Source organism: Tenrec ecaudatus, chromosome 12 (assembly GCF_050624435.1).
Source record: "Tenrec ecaudatus isolate mTenEca1 chromosome 12, mTenEca1.hap1, whole genome shotgun sequence".
Classification (NCBI taxonomy): Eukaryota; Metazoa; Chordata; class Mammalia; order Afrosoricida; family Tenrecidae; genus Tenrec; species Tenrec ecaudatus.
Window position 1 is genome coordinate 41,735,108 of NC_134541.1, and position 6,553 is coordinate 41,741,660.

A 6,553-nucleotide genomic window follows, 5' to 3' on the forward strand; every position below is an offset into this window, starting at 1 on the left:
GTATCAAATTACGTATTGAATACAGGCATCGACTCCCACTGGAAAGCCTTTGGAATGAAGGAACGTTGATAAAAGCGGAATGCAGCATAGCACATCACACCAATAAGGATCTCCATCCGTCATAGGGGGAACTAGTGAAGAGTCTCTAGGAGAACGGTTGAGCCATGTAGGAGAGAGGGAGCCTTCTAAATCCCAAAGCATCTGGAGAAGTGCCAATGAAGGAGCCACAGTCTTGGGGGCTGGGGGTGGGAGTGGGGGTGATACAATGGTGAGATCACTCTGCCTGGAGAATTTTATGAAACCTTAGAAAACCTGAAATCTGGCTGACTTCATACTTTTTTAAAAGGTTTTCATATTCTCCCTAGCACTTCTTACTTAATCTGCTCTGAAGTGAAAACCCACTTCCCTTAGGATTGCGTACATGGGAAAGGAAAAAAAATGGGTGACTCAAAAAATTTTAATGGGAAAAAATGTGATTGGGTTTTAGGGGCAGACATTCAGTCACAGTTCACCTAACCCCTGTCCATTGTCACATAATGGCTCTGGGTCTAGTAAGATCTTCAGACAAACCCCAGAACGGGAGTCTGAGAGATATGGACTTATTCTTTGGCTGAAAGCCCAGATGAAGTGAGGGGCGTTTGGCAACAGAAAGATTTGAGCAAGTCCAGTCCTAAGCTCTGATCCTAGGAAACTATCATGACCTTTAACTCTAGTGGGAACTAGAGAGGCCTCGAACAGAAGATGGGAACCACGAAGCAGACATCTATTATAATGGAACTGGTATCATGAACAGAAAGACACAGAAAAATTTACTAGAGATGAGATGCCTGAACATGAAAAAAGGTATCCAGTAGAAAATCTGCAGGTTCTGCCAAAAGATGGCTAAAAACAATTTTATTCTAAGTGTGCAGGTGAGTGCTAAGAATCACTTCTTAAGCACTCAGACACAGGGTTTAAATTCTTCCTGTTCTAGATTCAGAATGTGGTTCAAGACGATACAGAAGACGTCAGAGACACTCTTCTCTACACTCTCCTCATGACTGGCTTCTTCCCATCCTCAAGGACACCGAGAGTTTATTTGATTCATTGAGATGTAAGACAAAAATGTTCTAAAATTAGAAAACGATTGGTCCCAAACACTTTTCATGCAAATATAAATCAATACCAGACAATTTCCGAGCATCTGCACCCTGCCCCATTTCTGTGGGCTCTTGATACCTCAGCATGCACCAATGGCTTTGCCTCATGCTTTGTCAAGACCATTCTTGGGGAATAGCTGAGGCTGTAAAAATCTACGAGTTAATGCCTCAGTAAACAGCAGGTGGAGAATATTGGATCCATACCCCAAGTCCTCATCTCTCAAGACAAAATGGAGACATGTCCTATATAGTCTTCTAGAGCTTCAACTGGTCTGAATTGAAGTTTCCCTTAGCAGTGTTCTCCTTGTTCATCAGTATCAGTTGTTCTTCGGTTCATTCTGACACATGGTGATCCCCATCTGTGTCTGAGAACAGTGCCCCACAGAGTTTTCAATGGATGGATGGTTGAAAGTACATTTCCAGGCCTTGAAAAGGTCTCTCTAGGTGGACTTACGCTTCCCACCTTTTGCTTAGTATCTGTATTCGTTCTCTAGAGCTAGAATAACAAAACTGCCCCAAGTGGGTAGAAATGTATTCTTTCATAATTTAAAAGTATTGAAGTCCCAACTCAGAGTACCATATCTCAGAGACTTTCTCTGTTGGCTCTGGAAGAAAGTCCGTGTCTCCTTTCAACATCGTGAGGCTAGTGTTCCTGGGAGACTGACAGGTGTCTTGGAAACAATCTTCTTCTGGACTGAGGAGGTTTATAGCATAGGGATGCCAGGTTCCAGTGATAGTGTACCACTGGCCTTTCTCTACTGGTGGGAGTTAGGTCCCTCATTGTCAGCTCACCTTTCGCCCCTCATCGTTTTTTGTTTTTTTTTAAGATAAAAGTTGATTCAGGTCACACTGTAGGGAAACTCAACTTCTATTGGGTCAAGGACATGCCTTGAAGAAGGATGTGTCTCCCTCATTCACTACCATGGAGTTGATTCCAAGTCACAGTGACCCTATAAGAGAGCCGCTGGTGAAGAAGAGGTGTTCCTGTTGGCCCTGTTTTCTGATTCTGTCTTGTAACCTGCTAACATCCCTAATAAACCCTCTTTTTCATGACCATTGTCTGTGAGTTCTGTGTGACCATTGCAATAGGTTATCAAACTCAGCAGAACCATAGAGAGTGTCACGGAGAAAGGGTTGATGTGGAGGCACATCTGACCTCTACCTTGTGGCAATTGTCCTTGGACTGCTGGGGATGAATTCTCCTTCTCCTGACTGTCAAAGGAGAAGGTCATATATAGGGAGCCTCCTCACAGTGTGCACGGGGGAATAGAGTTCAGTAGAAAGCAGCATCCACGCACTTACCTGCGTGCACCATCATGCACTCTAATTAGCATGCCCCTTTGTTGATTTTCCTTCCTTCCCTGTGTCTCACTTAGCTTTGTGGCATTCTTAGAATTCTTTCCTAAATACACCACTTGCAGTTACATCCTTATCTGAGCCTACTAGGAAATGTCAAATGCAAACAGGATGTGTTCATGTAAGAGAATTAATCACATGTAGGAAACTAGATTAATGAAGATGAATTTGAACTAACAATGGCTAATGATTAATAAACAAGAATAGCAATAATCAAGGTGATAGAAACCAACCCTAGAGATGCCCTGATCAAATAGGTTTTCCTCTAGCCTGCTGGAAATTCAGCTGATCTACCTGTGTGCCACAGCAAGGCACTCTTTTCAGGAAATGGTGGTGTGATGAATTCTGTGTTGGACTGCTAGCCACAAGGACAGCAGTTCAAATCCACAAGCCACTGCATGAGAAAAAGAAGAGGCTTTTGACTCTTGTAAAGATTTATAGCCTCAGAAATCCCAAAGGGGGAATTCTGCTCTGTCGTTTAGTGTTGTTTTGAGTCAGAATGCTCAATGGCAGTGAGTTTGGATTATTTTGGTTTTATGCGATCTATAGTAGAAACTACCCTTCATTCAAATCCCAAATCACGGGTCTTGATAAACTGCAAAAATGTAAAATAGCATGTAAACCAGAAAACCCAAGTCTGTAGAGTTGATTCTGACTCATCGCGACACTATGTGACAGAGGATCAAGTGTGTTCAGACTGATGATCTTTCAGTTATCCAACTCTTGAGCCACTGAGCCAGCAGGGGTGCTGTTAAAATGAGGATAGGAAGGTAGAGGCAGGGATACACACAAGAATATCTATGAATAGCTCTAGGTATATCTGTGTGAATGTTTGTGAGCACTGCATGAATAGTCATACATATAAGAAAGTACACGGGCGGGGGTTGGGGGGGGGGAAGTCAGGGATACCACCCAGACATAACTAACCACCTCACAGCATTCATTCACTGGGTTTGACGGTCTAGGACCATGATTTCATGAGACTTCTCAGTCAACTGGCACAGCATAAAGTGTATGTTCTACAGCCTAATTTGGTAAGTAGCAGCTGAAGTCTTAAAAGCCTGCGAATGGGTGTCTCACATAGAATTGGTCTCTATTTTTTGAAGCAAAAGAGAACTACCCCCCCACCAAAAGCCACTCTCAGAACCAATCACCTATAGTAAATACAATCTCACCTATTCAGAGACCAGAAGAACGAGCTAGCATTCAGCTCCCACTATTGACCATTCTAACTGGGGCCATAATAGATGGTTCTGGAGAGAATGGGAGAAATCATAGGAGGATGGAAATACCTCAATATCCTATAAACAGATAGACAACAAAAAACATGTACTAGACTTTGAAACTTTGAACTGAAATTTCTCCTGGAGATCTCCTTGCAACTAAAGAACATATTGGTTCATAAAATAAACGATATCACTTGTGGCTACTAAGATATATATACATCACTGTTATTAAGTTGACAACTCAGTGACCCTATACAGTCACTATATATAGGACCCTATATAGAGGGCTTCCAAGGCTATAAATCATCACAGAAGCAAATAGGCTCAATTTTCTCCCATGATTTTGAACTGCTAACTTTGTAATAATAGTCCAACAATTACTCCACAGCAGCATCGGGGATATATATACGAAAGTTATACCTAATATAATTCTAAGAATGACAATTATATGCATACTAAAGTTATATATAAGGATTATGCATTATGTATATTTCACATATACTATTTAAACATGTGTATGTATGTGTGTGTGTATGGAATTATGTATTTGAGACCAAACAGCCAACTTTTGGCCAAGATGAGAAGTTGCAGGAGTGTAGGACAGTGCAAGAGAATAATGGAAAGAGAGTCACAGAAGGAAAATGTTGCCAGAATGTAGAAAATGGAAGCAATGTCGCTAAATAACAAGGAGAAAGTGTTAAACAGGAACACAAAATGCTGTGGAAGTTTTCACCAAAAACTCAATGAATTATGAAATACAACATATAAGTTCTAAATGTTAATCCTAGTGAATGTCTAATATAGAAAGTTATCAGTATGTAGCACTGGGGGACATAAATTTAAAATGCAGTATCAAGTGGCATAACGTGTGTACAATGAAGGCAAAAAAAGGTTCCCAAATGCTTATCATTTGGGACACTACAGACTCCTAAAAGCCACCACAGTCGTTGAACCTTATTGCCACAATTTCTGTGCTAGAGGTCATGGACATGGGGTGAAAGTGTCACTCAAAAAAACCCAAAAATCAATTTCTGACAAGTTGATTCTGAATCATGGAGGCCCATATCTCCCAGAGGACAACTTTGTGTTGTGGGGTTTTCAATGGCTGGTGTTTTGGAATAGATCATCAGGTCTTTATTTGAAGGTACCTCTGAGTGTCCAACATTTTAATCAGCAGCTGAGGATATTTTGCATCACCCGGGGACCGAAAAACAAACAAAACTCTACCTTTAGCAAATACTCTCTCAGCAAAACTCTTGAACCAAAAGTACTTTAAATAATAAGCGTCCAACCCTGTAAAGAACAAGCATGCCTTTCGGGGAGAAAGGAAAACACAAGCGTTTTCTTTGCCTGTGTACTTGGTATTTACTCTTGTCTTTCCTGGGTCAAGGCTGCTGGGTGGAACGTGGATTCCTGCCAGCTTCCTGCCACATTCCTTGAAGGTTCATTGCTCAGGGAGTTCTGGGAGAGAGAAGGAAGCAGTGCTTGTGAAGAAGTCAGCCAGGCTTGTGCTGATGAAGGACTCTAATACATGACACACTCGCTCTCCACAGACTGCCTGTTGGTCCAGCTTTTGTTTAATTCTCCGCCACCCAAAAGCCATAATGAAAAAGGCTCTGGGTGGCCGCACGTGTTTGCTCTAAAAGGGTTCTTTTTTTTAATCATTTTATTAGGGGCTCATGCATCTCTTATCACAATCCATACAGACATCCATTGTGTAAAGCACGTTCGTATATTCATTGCCCTCATCATTCTCAAAACAATTGCTCTCCACTTAAGCCCCTGGCATCAGCTCCTCATTCCCCACCCTCCCCATTCTGCCCTCCCTTATAAACCCTTGATAATTTATAAATTATTATTTTGTCATATTTTTCCCTGTCCAACGTTTCTCTTCATCCACTTTTCTGTTGTCTGTCCCCCAGGGAGGAGGTTACACGTAGATCCTTGTAACCGATTCCCCCTTTCCAACCCACCCTCCCTCTCCCCTCCCAGTATTGCCACTCACACCACTGGTCCTGAAGTGATCATCCACCCTGGATTCCCTGTGTTTCTGGTTCCTATCTATACCAGTGTCCATCCTCTGGTTTAGTAAGATTTGTAAGGTAAAATTGGGGTCATGGTAGTGGGGGGAGGGAGGAAGCATTTAGGAACTAGAGGAAAGTTGTATGTTTCATCATTGCTACATCACACCCTGACTGGCTGAGACCCTTCTGTAAGGGGATGTCCAGTGGCCTACAAATGGGCTTTTGGTCTCTACTCCGCACTCCCCCTCTCATTCACTATGGTAAGATTTTTTTGTTCTGATGGTTCCTGATACCTGATCCTTCGAGACCTCAGGATTGCACAGGCTGGTGTGCTTCTTCCATGTGGGCTTTGTTGCTTTTGAGCTAGATGGCGGCTTGTTTACCTTCAAGCCTTTAAGACCCCAGACACTATCTCTTTTGATAGCTGGGCACCATCAGCTTTCTTCACCACATTACTTATTCACTCACTTTGTCTTCAGCGGTTGTGTCGGCAAGGTGAGCATCATAGAAGGCCAATTTAATAGAAGAAAGTATTCTTGCATTGAGGGAGTACTTGAGTGGAGGCCCAATGTCCTTCTGCTACCTTAATACTAAACTTATAAATATATGCACATATATCTACTTCCCCACCCTAATACATAAATATAATAGAGTTCTTATCTTCCATGTGGAAGACCAAGATTTGGTTTCTGGCTAATGTACCTCATTCACCGACACCACCTGTCTGTGAGGGAAAATCATGTGTTTGCTGGGACACTGAGCACGTTTCAGTGGAGCAGAGCTGGAAGAAAGGTTTGGAACTCTATCA